Raw genomic sequence first — 15,721 nt, forward strand, 5'->3', positions numbered from 1 at the left:
TAGATTTATATATAATTTATATTTGATATAAATATAAATATTTTATATATAATAGTAAAATATTACATTGTTAAAATACATAGTGCACACATATATTATGTAAACACAAACTTTTATTTTGGATGTGATTCTTCGTTTGACAGCCCTAATAATAATTTATTCTGTAATAATATAAGGTAATTTTTCAAAATATTTAATCAAAGTTAATTTATAAATAAACTAAAAAAAAAAATGTCCCGACAATATTTAATCAAAACTCTTCTGAATGACAGTTCTGACAAGCATCTAAAACAATTCCACGTTATAAATAAATAATATATATAAATATATAGCACTTTTATAGGGTCCAGTTCTGACTATTAACAAACTATTTGCCTCAATTACTGCTTATTTATAGTTAGTAAGGTAGTTTTTAAGATATGGATGAAAGTATGTAGAATATAGTCATGCAGAATAAGGCATTAAAATGTGCTTTAACAGCCAATATCTTAGTAATATGCATGCAACCACACTGTAAAAAAAATGATGACAAATAAGTTATGACAACATGTTTTTACATTACAAGTTTTTAATTTAAGTTTTTTTTTTACTTTTATACAACATTAAACATTTTTTTAAGTCAGTTTAATGTTATTTAAGTTAGTTGTACTTTAAAATTTAAGGCAGCAACTTAATTCTATTTTTTTTTTAATACAATTTAGTTAATAGTGAGAATTGGACCCAAAAACTAAAGTGTTACCGCAATTCAACATTATAAATGAATAGTATTTATACCATTTTCACAAAATGTTATCAAATTAATATTGAAAACTGTCATTGACAACTCATTTTTGGAGTTGTCGTGAACTATTGTTTGGTACAGAATAAACAAAAGGCAACTTCTGTTCAGGAGAAGATCTCCCTGAAGGCGAAGTCTTGGACACATCCAGGTGTAACGGAAGCAAACCCAGAAAGTGTTGCCAAGACATTTCTCCTTCGCTTCTAAACTATAGCACATGAGGACAAAGTGTCTTTCACAGAGAGTGGGGGTAGAAAAGAAAGGGTGCCAAACAACACTAGGCAGAGCCAAACGCTGTATCAAGCAGGAGGAATGACCGATGAAAAGATAGGGGACAAACCAAAGAAAGCAGACCAAACAGGAAAAGCAGGCGAGCAGCAAATGGAGGGGTGTAGCCCGGGCCGACACAGAGCGTATGGTGGACGCTCACGTTGCATGTATCTGCTTTTGTTTAGTGCAGACTAGAAAGCACATTTTTTTCTCTATCTCATAAAAACATTCCGGTAACTTTTCTCTTTGTGGTGCATATAAAAACATAAATAACATTTCTAACTAGCATGTACCTAGCAAGGAAATCACTAAGTAACCTATTTAAGATGAAACCAGAACGTGGACATATTCGGTGCTGATTTTTTTTTCTTCTTCATTGTACAAAAGACACACATGCCATGTTGTGCCTCATACCCTACTGCTGCCGAGTTTTCTTTTATGCATTCACATTCAGTTCGGCAGCATCAAATCCTCCAGAGAGCCAGCATTGTCCTCTCGCATGTCCCCTGGGTTTCCCATCACATAGCTGCATCTCTCATGCACAAAATATAACACCCAGAAGATCCAGCGGCAAGTGGGCTCTTTTTAAACGCTCGCACGCAATTTGAGGAAGATTAATTAAAATGCCATTAAAGCCACTGCTGATTGTGTTGATTCTCAAAGACTTTGCAAATTATTCCACTTTTACTGAGGCCTTAAACAAACAGACTCAATAGCCTTTCACTGATTTCTCCCTCTGAATAATACGCATCTGTTATGTCATTATGCACAGAAATAAAAGGGACACACACTTTCCTCGGTGATGTGGAAAGAACGTTTTGCACAGAAGATCTGCGACTGTAGTTTTACAAATATATGAGCACCGTGGTTTCATGTCGGCATGGTTCAAGCGCTTTCAAAGGCCGGGGTTTGCTCTAGTGGACTTGAATGTGTAGTCTCTGGTGCATAAAGTGAAACACAAGGCCTAGTAATGACGCTCTGTCTAATAGGATACAAAGCCTGAGGCATTAAGAAAAAAGCGTGTTCACCATGGATATGAAAAAGTGATTCTTTTTCGTATACTAATATACTTAGCCTGTGGAAAAAAAATGTTTTCCAGTTTACAGAACCTTTTGAGTCACAAATATTAGGAACATGTTGGATCAACATAATTCCCCAAATGTATTTCCAACTAGTCAAAAGTTGAAAAATATCGCTGAAATGTTACGTTTCAAAAGTTTCATGCACAGCAGGACAAAATTATGGGATTACGGTTTCACCATCTGATGACTTTTATTTAAACCTTTGTTATATATATTTGCTGTGAAAGGCGGTTGCACTATCAGAAACAATTAAATATAGCATTCACTATTCAAATTGTGAACTATTGTGTTAAAGGAGTAGTTCACTTAAAAAAAAATAAAAAAAATAAAAAATTGCTGATAATTTACTCACCTCCATGTCATCCAAGATGCCCATGTCATTCTTACTTCAGTCGAAAAGAAATTAAGGTTTTTGATGAAAAGATTCCAGGATTTTTCTCCATATAGTAATGGACTTCAATGGGAACCAAACGGTTCAAGGTCCAAAAGAGAGTTTTAGTGCAAACTGCAAACTGTTCAAAGGGCTTTAAATGATTACAGACAATGAATAAGAGTCTTATCAAGCAAAACAATCGCTCATTAAAAAAAAGTTTAAGATGCTCATTTGTGACTCTCCTGTTCAAACACGTTTATCAAAATGAACAAATCTTTTTTCATGTAATTTGGTTCATTCAATGAACGAAATGAACAAGCTGACTCAGGAAAAGATTCATTCATTTGGATGAAAGAGTTCGAACTTAAACTTTGTTCTTTTTTTTTTAATTGGGTGATGGTTTCGCCTTGAAAAGACCCTTATTCATCGTCTGGGATCGTTTAAAGCCCTTTGACCAGTTTGCAGTTTGCACTGCAACTGTCTCTTGGACCTTGAACCGTTTGCTTCCCATTGAAGTCCCATTGAATATGGAGATTGAATATGGAGAAATCTCCATATTGCCCATGTTCCCATTGAATATGGAGAAAATCCTATGTTTTCATCAAAAACCTTAATTTCTTTTCGACTGAAGAAAGAAAGACATGGACATCTTGGATGACATGGGAGTGAGTAAATTATCAGCAAAGTGTTTTTTTTAAAAGTGAACTACTCCTTTAACTGATAATTTGTTGAACAATTAAATTATGTTGTTGCCTTAATAAATGTATTAAATTAATGAGGCATCACATTTAGTGCATATATATATATATATATATATATATATATATATATATATATATACATATATATATATATGAACTAAATGTTTTCTTTTTATGTTCATTTTAAATAATAATATGAACTTAAATTAATCAGACTTTACACTACATATGATATATTTATTTAGGATGAAATTCACAAGAACCATCTGACTTTCCAATGCTAAACAAAGAAAAAAATAGAGAGGACCATTCAGTATGGTCCATTATGGAGTATGTTTGATTAAAACCTCAGTTTAGTAACGCCATTTAAAAACAATTGCTTTTACTGGACTTTGAAAACAGCCGAACTATAAGTAACTTTAAAACTACATGTCAACAATCAGTAATGAGCACACTTTATTTTGATACTCCCCAACAGACATTAACAGACAAAGTAGCTTTGCAAATACATGTCAACTTATACTAACCCAAACAATTTATTTCTAAAGAATTTCTAAAGTCATTTTTGTTGTTTGTTTGTTTTAGAATATTCAATAAAGACTAAAAATCGAATCTAAAATATGTACCAATAGATGAATCCAGCTCCTTTGTTTCGTTATTTGAAAGCTCGCGTATCACTTTCCAGTCGTGATACAAGCACACTCCAAAAGTCTGGTTACCCCTACAAAACTCTCTCAGAGGATTCGAAACTCTAAGTTCAGTCTCATTTCCTGCTCAGCAGCGGCGAGTCCTCGGCTCTCTGATCTTCTCTAGACAAAATGAGACGCAGCAGCTCGAACAGAGGGAGCCGGGCGTACACTATTCCCTGCGCTACTTGAATAGATAATGCTTCTCTTTACTTTCTTTATTCCTTCAAAACAAAAAGCATCAGAGGCCAAATATTAATTCTTTCTGTCACCCAGCAAAGCAAGGGGAGCGCGACGCACCCAGCATACCAGCTTGTGTTTTAGCATGATTAAGGCACACATAAAGGCTTTTCGCAGGCTGCTTTGAACCTTGCCATTGAATTCTTTGTTTTCTGTGCATATATTCAAACTTATTCCCCCGCACTGCTGGAGCCTGATCCTGAAAGACACCGTTAATGAAACATATAACAGGTAAAGACAATGGGATTAGAGCTATCCTAGCGCAGAGCATCTCCATCCAGGCTGGCAGATTCGAAGGAACACCCCCCTTCTCCACGCCAATGAATCTCTTTTTAAAAAATGCCAATAGTTGTGATTGCTTAAAGCTCGATCCTTCAGCTCCATAAAGATGTGCGTGGAAAGAATCACATCAAGGAATGACATTGACAGAGGAACTGCTGACTCGCATCAGTGTTTGTCTTTTGATGTGAGAGATCAAATCGATGTACACACTCTCGTCGAATGCCACGCCGGGAAGGGGGAAGATGGGGATTAGCATTTCGCTGCCCCGAGTGGTGAAGGTGCCTGCTTGCCTTAAATCATTAGTGTTTATGTCTGCATGCACAAAATAATCAGGTTTTACCCGTTTTCTTGAGGGGAGCTTGAAGGAGCATTCTCCTGCGCGGAGTGAAAGATCCTCTTCGCTTCCTCAATTATTAAGTGGCTACTTGGGAAATATGGAAACATTAGCAGGTGTGTAAAATTTTAAAAGATTAAGTGCTTCAAAAGAGTCACCCACGGGAGAAAACAGGAATGTGAAACTGCTTTGGCAGTAACCAGGCGGTGAAACAAACGCTTGAGCAGAAAATGGTTACAGGAGATACACTGCCAAGAGTTAAGTGCATTTCTGAAGTTAATGCAATATAAATAGAGAGAAATGAGAAGGGTCCAAATGAAGAGTGGCTAACGCATTTCAAAACCTACAATACACTTCAAATACACATTGTCCTAAAAGAATGGCCAATATCACCCACTTATTCCCAGCAGCGCGTCTTATTTTTATATTGAACGGGACTTATGCAAGTCAGTTCTTTTGAAAAATCAAGCAAAAGACATTGGACCTTATTCACGTTACAGACAAAGACAGCATTTCTGAGCAAATCATTCATAAAACCATTTGTATGCGAACTGTCACATGTAGGCTACTTAAAGGAGTAGTTCACTTTTAAAAAAAACTTGATAATTTACTCACCCCTATGTCATTCAAGATATCCATGTCATTCTTTCTTCAGTCGAAAAGAAATTAAGGTTTTTGAAGAAAACATTCCAGGATTTTTCTCCATATAATGAACTTTACTGGTAACCAAACGGTTAAAGGTCCAAAAGGCAGTTTAAATGCAAACTGCAAACTGTTGAAAGGGCTTTAAACAATATCAGACGATGAATAAGGGTCTTATCAAGCGAAAGGATTGCTCATTTAAAAAAAAAAAAAGAACAAAGTTTAAGTTTTATAAGCTCAAATGGTCGCTTTGCTCTGTTCTGTGATGTGCGTTTGTGACTCTCCTATTCGAACTCGTTCATCAAAATGAACGAATCTTTTCCAGAGTCACCTCGTTCATTTTGTTCGTTGAATGAACCAAATGACACGAAAAAAGATTCATTCATTTTGATAAACGAGTTTGAACAGGAGAGTCACGAACGCGCATCACAGAACAGAGCAAGGCGACCATTTGAGCTTATGAAACTTAAACTTTGTTGTTGTTTTATAAATCAGCAATCGTTTCGCTTGATAAGACCCTTATTCGTCGTCTGGAATCGTTTAAAGCCCTTTGAACAGTTTGCAGTTTGTGCTGAAACTGTCTTTTGGACCTTGAACCGTTTGGTTACCAGTAAAATGCATTATATGGAGAAAAATCCTGGAAAGTTTTCATCAAAAACCTTAATTTCTTTTCGACTGAACAAAGAATGACATGGACATCTTGGATGACATGGAGGTGAGTAAATTATCAGCAGAAGTGTTTTTTTTTAAAAAGTGAACTACTCCTTTAAGTTTGACAATTGACCTACAACATTTTTTTATGTAGGATTTCCACATAAATTTGCTCTGCTTATTTTATGTTATGTATGTCTGCAATCCTAATACTCATAAATCAAATGATATGAGTATTATGTATGTGTCTGTATTGTGTATTGTTTAAAATCTATACATTTTTATGGCATTGAATTCCTTCATTGTGTGTTCATCTCTCAACAAAAAAGTACTTATGCCTGCCTATACTCCAATCAGACGACTAATGATCGTATCAGAGTGTGTGACAGAACAAAGTTGTTCAGAGTTTGTGCAGGAGTGACTTTGCGGTTCGAATGTTGCGCTTTTCTACTCTATTTGAATTCAGAGGGCTCGCTTGCAACTCTAATGATCAAAGTTCAGAGGGGAAAAATCTCCCGAGTGTAAGTTATGAGGATGAGACGAGCAGAGGAAAATGCTTTGCTACCCAGCTTTGAACACTTTTACACTTTCCAATAAGCTTTGTTTTTTAATTGGCTGAAATTAATCTTAGGGATGTAGATGCCTGATTTGCATTCATTAAAACTCAACCAAAGAAGTCATGCTTAATTCCAATCAAATTTGCTTAATTATGCATGGCGAAAGAATCCCAAATGAGCTGAGGATTTTTGTTAGCGTTCCTTTTTTTTTTTCTATAGCAAATAAAAAGCTTTTTTTCTTTTTGTTTCCTATGGCAAATAAAATGTAATGAAGCTGTCTCTTTGTGTTCTGCTGAACGTTGAGGAGCTGGGCCGCGGCACCTTGCGTCTTTGTTGAAAAACAATATTATGGCTAAAGTAATTATAGGAATCTGCATTTTTCATTGTTAATTGTGGATGTCAGCATCATTAATTTTAATTTACAGCGGGCAATAAAATTAAGAATACTTTGTGCTGATGTTTTAAATCATGCCCGTGAAGGCGATGCATTATGCAACTTAAATTTCAAGAAGATATTGATTAGGGCAGATAGCCTTTTCTATGAATCTTAAACAGGCAGATGCGAGATAAAGCCTGAGGTATCACTTTCGCTCGCTGTCACTTCGCCGGACGAGGGAAAGGACATCCATAGTCCCTGTGATGCTACTTTGGCAGTGAAAAATAAGTGAAGCGAATGAAACGTTGAATAAATATACAGGAGAAATAAAAAGAAACGCAGAGCTCATTCTATAAATTGTAAGCAACGTCACTTGAGTGTAGATTTAAAGACTATTTATAATGTCAAAAGTACTGTTGCAATATGCACAGTGAACATTTGTATGCCCTTTAAGTTAGTTATTCAATTTAGTTCAACTAAATCTCTGAAATAAGTAATAAAAATGGAAATATGTAAGTGTGTGGTGCCACAAAAAGATGGCTTAAGGGGAAACATGTCATATCTTAAAATATTTCAATCAGTGTGCATTTGTTTCAGCCAGGCTCCCATCCATATGTCCAGTGATCTATGTTTCTTCAGCTACAAAATATGTGCGACTGGCAGCCTAACAAGAGCACTTTAGGCTGTCTCTATTGTGCAGGAACAACACAATGTGCTTGCACCAACACCATTTGATTAATAGCCTCTTTTCTTCTTTGGTGTACAGGATATATCCAGCTGCAAGGAGCTTTGGAGCATTGTACTTTAAAAACAAAGGAAGAATAAAATTGATCTTTCTGGAAGCAGTAATCAATGAATAGTTATTTCCTGTGTCATGCATGTTATTTAGACAGACTTATCCAAAGAATTCCCCTTTCTACTTCAAGAATAGCAAGGTCTTGACAGTAAATGAACTGTAAAGGGTGGAGTTTTGTTTAATGTTTTTTAGCCTAAAAAGGGTTTATAATTTGAATTGGTTATTTAAGCAAGATAACTGTTTAAACTGGCAAAAACACAAAAACAAAAGATTTTAAAGGGATTTTAACCCCTCATTTTTTTTTTGTATAATTTAAACTATTCACTCAAGTTGCTCCAAAATATACGACTATTTTTTCAATCATGACTTTTACCTAAACATACACGCCACTTTCAAGTCAAGTGGCCTGTTATCTCACTGTAAAAAAACAACGCATTCTCACCCCAAGGCGTCACCTTTGACCATGCTTCAATATTTGATGTTTTAGGCGCCCTTTAGCGTCACTTACATGACGCGATCCTACGGCGTCATCTAACTGACGCTAAAGGAAAGCGTCAGTTAGAGGACGCGGTTAGGTTTAGGTGTGGGGTGGGGGTAGGGTACACGCGATCCTAGGGCGTCATCTAACTGACGCTAAAGGGCGCCTAAAGCGTCAGATATTGAAGCATGTCCAAATGCTTCCCAAGGCGTCAGGTGACGCCTTGGGAGTGAGAATGGGCTGAAAAAAAATATTTTCAAGATTTGTTATTACAACATTTTTTCTTTTGTCAAATCAAATTAAATACTTTATTTAGTTCAGATAACTTATTATTTTAAGTTTCTGATGATTAAATCAATCTCCTTCATTGTATTAACTCACTTTTTTCCAATTCAATCATCTTAGAATTTTAAGGCAACCAGGTTACTTAATTTTTTTAATTAAACCAACAATATTTTTTTACAGTGATACGCATTTTGAGCTATCTGCGTGTATGCGTGCATGTCTACGCCGTTAAATGTCCGAGTGATTCCGCGTGTATGTACACGCCGTTAAAAATGTCCGAGCGAAATGAAGCGATCTGGTGAGCGATATTTTTTTTTTCCCTTGGATAGTAAGGGAAGACTCATAAATGGTATTAACCCCAGTGACGATTAGGTTTAGGGATGGGGTTGGGGTATAGGTCATATATTTATACAGTAATGTAACGTTAACTCAACGGTGTTCATAAACACGCTGAAAAACGATTATGGAAAAATGGATTTCCAAAAATGGAAATTTCAAATTGGCGTGTCATTGGCGAAAATGAAAGAACATATTTGGCTTAAGGTTTCAAAATAATATTTCAACAAAACAACATTGGACCACATTATCAATGTAAGGAGAAAAAAACAAAACGATTAGCATTTTGATTTTTGGTTGAACTATCCCTTGATTGCCTGAAATTGTCAGTTTTTTCTTTTATAAAAACAAAAACATTACTGCCAAGGAATAACAAAAAAGACATCACAGCCAAGTACGGTAATAATTGCCATGTTTGTGGTCCCTGGTTAGATTTATGTCTAGAAAGATTTGCCTGTGCCTGTTCTGCATACAGGACTATTATATCTCGGGGGTGATTGTGTTGCTATCACAAAAGCTTCTCTGCTCGATTGTTCTGTTTGGAAGTTGGAGGGCTGCCCGTGGCCTTTTTTTATTACTCAGGCAACTCCAACTATCAGCTCCATTTTCCTCTTCCTGCTTTTTTCCTGTCAGACACTGAGACAAGTCACTCCAATGTAACAATGAGGGTGATTTCATTTGACTTATCACACACACTAACGGCTAAACCAGCTGCCCGGACTTTAATCCAATGCACTTCCTGCAATGGATTTCCTAAAACAGGCAGTAAACAGGCTGAAACTATGCTGTCATTTCTTGAGAGCAGCAAAAACATTTCAAATTGATTATTTTACCTGTTGCCCATACGTCCCACTGGACCACGAAGAAAGCAGGCCTGCCATAATAGCACACCAACCTCCACGTTCCCCCAATGCAAATCATGAGACAATGGTGTTAATTCAGCCATGTGATCGCTGAATACCGCAGGGGCATTAAGACAGGAAACCATACGGACGTGTAGCGTTGGCATACTTCTGAGGGGGGAAAAAAATAGCCCACATGGTTTGGGAAATGCTCTTTTATTCATACTACTGTCCTTCGTTCTCCCGAAGGTTAACACGTAGCCATTACTTCTATTGTATTGCGAATGAGAGAAAATAAGTCACACTGCTCTTAAGGGATTTTCCTTTCTCCATTAACCATTCTTTTTCATGAGGGGCTAAATCATTGACATCGCTTTAGGCTTTCTGGTCAACACGGTTGAATATAAAAGACTGGAGATTAATTCAGCAATCTGTGACATCATTGTGTGAATAATTCATTCTGAAGGCCAGATAAGAAATGATCTGGGTGGAAATTAATAGCGCTTATTTAATAACATTCTCCCACGGATTCTCGGCACTACATGACGACGGCGCTGGAGTAGCGGAAAGCGGGTTCAAAAATCAAGGCGGATGATTCATTCGCACTCCTCTGGTAGTTGAGTTTGATGGATCATTCTTAAAAGCATCGTCGCTAATCTTCGGCTCCTCTTTTTTTAGGTTATTCACAGATCAGTGAGTTTTCCGGCTAATCCGGGTTTTGATGCTCCCCTGTCTGTGTACATGGTATTCATCATATCTTGACAAGAGGAGTCCTTCAGACAACAAATAACCTTCAGTAAGGGGACGTGAGCAGTAGATGTGCAGTTATTTTGGATATGTATCACAGAGTGGTAAGAACACAGCAGGAGATGAATGGTGTCCTTGTTGGCAGTGGGAATGGACCCCTTTTTCGGTTCCTCTGAATAATCATTCTGAACCCTAGCCATGCCTTCGACAACTTAATCAGACAGCCTACTACCTGTAAAGTGGTTGGGCTGATTTGATTGCCATTTTTATTGGATCTCCCGCCCATAAATCAAAGCAATGGGGACGGTTCTACAGACATGACCACTTGTCATTCGCTAGTAGCCTTGGAAACATTGTTGCGGGAGTTGTGCAACTGTCAGAGGGGTAAATCAGACTTTGGAAATGTTGCCCCTTCGCCAGAAGAGCGTTATGGTTAGAGTAAATCATCTTGAAAATTGATGTCACTTTGCCAAAGTGGTTCACCTATCCCTCGATGGGGCTCTGTCATCCTGTGTCAATGTCAGCACTTTCATCTTACTTTCGAAAAAGTGTCTTTTCCACATGATGGGCGACTAAGGGATCGCTAAACTGCAGAGGAGAACTTTTCGGGAACAACACTCTTTAGAGCTTCTCAAATTTCATCCCTAAAGGAGCGGTGTAGCAACAAAAAAAAAAAAAAAAATTATTTTATTCAACGTTCCAAACCCAAATGCTGTATTTTTTTTTCTATGGTGTAAAAAAGCTGAAATTTTGAATAAAGTTAAGAAAAAAAAAAAAAAACTTTGGCCCCAAATAATCTGTAACCCTCAGCAAACAAATTTAGGTTCTAGGAACATTCTGGGAACATTAGTTTTTGGTCGTTTTGGTTTTTGGTTAGTTTTAGTTTTCCAGATCGTTCCTAGAACTTTCCCTTAAGGTTAAGGGTACGTTCCCAGAACATTCTCCTTACGTTATAAAAATGGAACCTAAAACTAACCTACATGGAACATTCCTATAACGTTCTTGTTTGGCTCCCAAATAATAACCTCATGGGACCATTCGGGAACAATAGGGGAACGTTCTGTGTTTGCTGGGCCAGCAGTATTTGCGTCCACACAAATTACACACACAAACACACCGACAAAAACAGTATCTCCAAAATTATGATTATTTTAATTTTTGGGTGAACTATCCCTTTAAGAAAACAAGATATGAAACTGTCAGATTTTTTTTTATTGTATAAAAACAAAACAAAAAAAAGGTTTACACACTCCTACACTTTTTCTACAATCTTTTTGAATGCCATTATGCACTGAAAAATATGTCAGATTACGGAAGCAAAATTGAACGTAAAGGGCAAGTCATGGTGACTATTATAATATTAATTTAAAAAAAACACTAACTCCATAAAACGAATAAAAAAGTATTAAAATATCAAAGGGGCTCTATTGAGATGTCCATTCCGGTAGTGTGTCAAAAGTGAGAGCGCTAATGATATGCTAAGGATTGAAAATTACCATCTCGGATATGTCTAAACCAGTAAACTGGTAAACAAGCCTCCTGTTAGGAACAGGGATGATTTGAATCAACAAGGGTGAACAGATATGGATACTCCCTGCATTAGTGTTAATAGGAATAGATTATGGAGGGATTTGGCGATGTGACCTTCAGTGTACTAATTGAAATAGTATTCAGAGTCAGCAGTGGAGTAATCAAGTTAAACACAGAATCATAAATCATCATGAGAAGCCCTGTCACAACTAAGCCATTAGCCCCCTGTTTTTCATCCACACACCCTCATGGAAATATCTGCCACGCCGCTCCGTAGGTTAATAGGAACAGAAATGGCATTTAAAGTCTATTTGGATCAAATGTACTGTGCGCCTGAAAGTAGAACTTCGCTAATTTGCAGGTAATATGAATTGATGTGGTTATGGTATGGGATACTTGAGCAGACAGTGGAGTTGGACTTGGGACTGCTGGGAGTTCAGACACAAACCATGCAGTTCATTTCGACTTTAGCATACAGGATTCAACAGGTCGTCCTGCATTAAAAAAGAAAAGGATTTTGAAACTGACAAATGATGAAATAAAAATATTTGGTAGTCATTATGTATTAAAGTCAGCATAAAACGGAAGTTGCAACAGTCGTTCTGAGTACTCGAATCGGAGTGAAACAGCTTCTCGAACAAGAAAAAATGTAGGGCGGGGCTTGATGTTGTTTTTCGGGAATTGATTGGATTGTTGTGGTTTGCAATTGCTGTGATCTTATGTTCTTTTGATTAAAGAGGGTATTCAAATTAAAAAATAATAACCTGCAAGGATAAATCATGTTTCATGAATACTACAATATTCAATTAATTCCAAGAAGTTTCAATTTAGAATTCATTATGACTTTAAATAAAATATTGTACATGTACATTCGGTTTAAACAACGTACTGTACACTGTACAGTTTTCCCAAACTGGGGTTCATGATGGAACTGCAGCAGGGTTTTGAGTTAATAAAAAAGCTAATAATAATAGTAATAGATAAAAGACGATGAAAATAAGACACTTAAAGGGATACCACTTTTTTTTTTTTTTTTTTTTTGGAAATAGGGTCATTTCACCATTCCCCCAGAGTAAAACAGTTGGGTTTTACCGTTTTCTAATGTATTCAGAGTTTATATATATATATATATATATATATATATATATATATATATTTAGAAGAATATCAGTAACCAGACAGTTTCTGGTCTCATTGACTTCCATAGTAGGAAAAAAATAAACTATGGAAGTCACTGAGACCATATACTATCCAACCCGATCTCACGGGAATTCGTACGAATTTTACGAGGTGGCTAATTCGTAACAATTTGTACGACCTCACTCGTACGAATTAGTACGATTTAGCTAAATCGTACATATTTTACGAATTAGCCAATTACGAATGACGAATGACCTACCCCTGACCCCGCCCCTAAACATAACCGTCACGTGGGTTTAAACAAATCGTACAAATTTGTACGAGTGAGGTCGTATGAATTAGTACGAATTAGCCACTTTTGAATCACTCGTACGAATTCGTACGAATTGGTCGTGAGATAGGGTAGAACTGTCTGGTTACTGATATTCTTCTAAATATAAAAAAAAAAAACGGCTGAATACATTCGAAAACGGTAAAACCCAACTGTTTAACTCTGGGGGAGTGGTAAAAAGAGCCTATTTCCAAAAAAAAGTGGAGTATCCCTTTAATAAAAAAGATGACATTTTTGTTTACCTGCAAGTTGTTGAAATATGTTTGGCTGACAAAACCTGTTTTGGAATCTCTGCACTAAAGAAAGCAAATCCATCGGAGAGAGGCAGGTCTGGCTAAATAAACTATGACGTTCAGCGTTTGTGGTCACTTGTGCCAAACCTAATGCATATATAGCAAAACTCTGTGATTCTGGGTGGTTTGTCAAACTTCCTCTAACATCTTTATCGATATCAACAAGTACTCTCCAAGCAAATAGCTTTTTAATTGTTGCAAAATGAGTGAATTAGATACTAAACAGTCGGTTAGCGTCAATGAAACGTCTTTCACAGAACAGTGACCACCAAACTTGCCAGAACTCTGATAAGAGGTTGAACTAGAATGCTTACATGGCATTAATCAAACAGCTACGTCTAATTAAACGGGTTTAAAACACGGCTTTTTTCTAAATGTTGCTCAGGTATTGCAATAATTTTTGATCACCCAAGCCTGGAAGACAAATAATTAGAACTGCCAAACCATTCTGATGAGTGATGTCAGCAGCTCGGAGTGACCTTCCCACTGCTAATTAATTTTCATCCCGAGAAAAAAAAGACCCTGTTGTTGCACATTATTAATTGAGTTCATGAAAAGATGCGGCTGATTAATTTTTGTTGATAATACTTGTCATTCCAGGGAGCGTTGGTGATCATTTTATGGCTTTTTGTTTTAACGTTCCTCAAAGTTAGTCCGAGTCATCTGCAGTGCGATTAATTTGTTCCAAAGCCAGAATCACTGGGCGAACTGCCTTTCGAGTTCATCAGAAATGTGTTGCTTTGCTTTTGAAGTGTATTTACTGTATGCCAGATAAAAGCAATGAGTTACTGGTCTGCCAGCCAGGTCATATCAGAATCAATGACAAGTAAAAAAAGATCACGGAAGCGGTCAAAATCACTTATCTTGTGTTAAAAACTGCAACATTTGCATATACTCAACTTTTTGTGAAACTCTGAAGTATAGCAAGTCACTTTACCTTACATTAGCTGTGAGGAAAAGTTAGTGAACCTTTTTGAATTATCTGGAATTCGGCTGAATTGGCAATAATTTCCAATTACTTCCATGCAAGCTGCCAATATCATAAAGCTGTACATATTTCTATAAAGCTCTATCTATAATAAAGCTATATTTTCCTGTCACAGATCACTATAGCAAAATGGCTAGTAAAACATTTTTCTATGATCTTGATTGTTTAAATCATGTGGCACAAATAAAATCCATAGAGGAGCATATAGCTCCAGACATAAGCACCACAGTGAACCAGAGAATGCAGGTTCAAGTCTGGATTGATTTTTATGACCCGATCCCCCTTTCTCTTATTAATTTCCTGTTCAGTCTAAATCAATATGTGAGGTATAAAAAGCCTTCCAAAATAAATGAAAAATAAGATCAACTTAGTAAAAAAAAGATCAAGTGACACTTGAAAAGCCATTCATAGAAAAGGAGAATTCCACAAGACACAAACTTTCTTTCACAGCAGCATGGTGTCATCATAATCGTCTCATAATGTTGTGGGTTGTAGGCACTCACAGAAATATTAGAGTTCTCAGGAGGCCTTTCTCCATATAAAATGAGTCCCCTGCTCAGAAGGGCTGCTATTCTTTGATAAGGTATAGCTGCAGAATGTTGTAAAGAAAACCATTATGAATTGATAATACTGAGCGCAGACAGAAAAGTCATTTATCTGAAACGTCTCACAATTGTCTGTGAAATGCAAGATGTCATTGAGCTGGTGAAAATGTGTCCCCTAATGAATATTCTGACAATTTCCAAGCATCGTGTTTGACGGTATAAATTTGAATAGCATAGGTTGTCATTGTTGTAAAATTACATAAATAGAACAGTAATTATACAGGAGAACTGTTATATTTCACTGCTTTATGTTATTATGCTTGGCATAATAAAACAATACTTGAGGACTAATAAACAGAATTCTCTATGTAATTTCTATAGCGACATACTGTTTACAGTTAACAACACTGGCCTTAGTCTGAAGTCTTAAAAGTGCTC

The sequence above is a fragment of the Pimephales promelas genome, chromosome 7 (genome assembly GCF_988280905.1).
Source record: "Pimephales promelas chromosome 7, fPimPro1.hap1.1, whole genome shotgun sequence".
Classification (NCBI taxonomy): domain Eukaryota; kingdom Metazoa; phylum Chordata; class Actinopteri; order Cypriniformes; family Leuciscidae; genus Pimephales; species Pimephales promelas.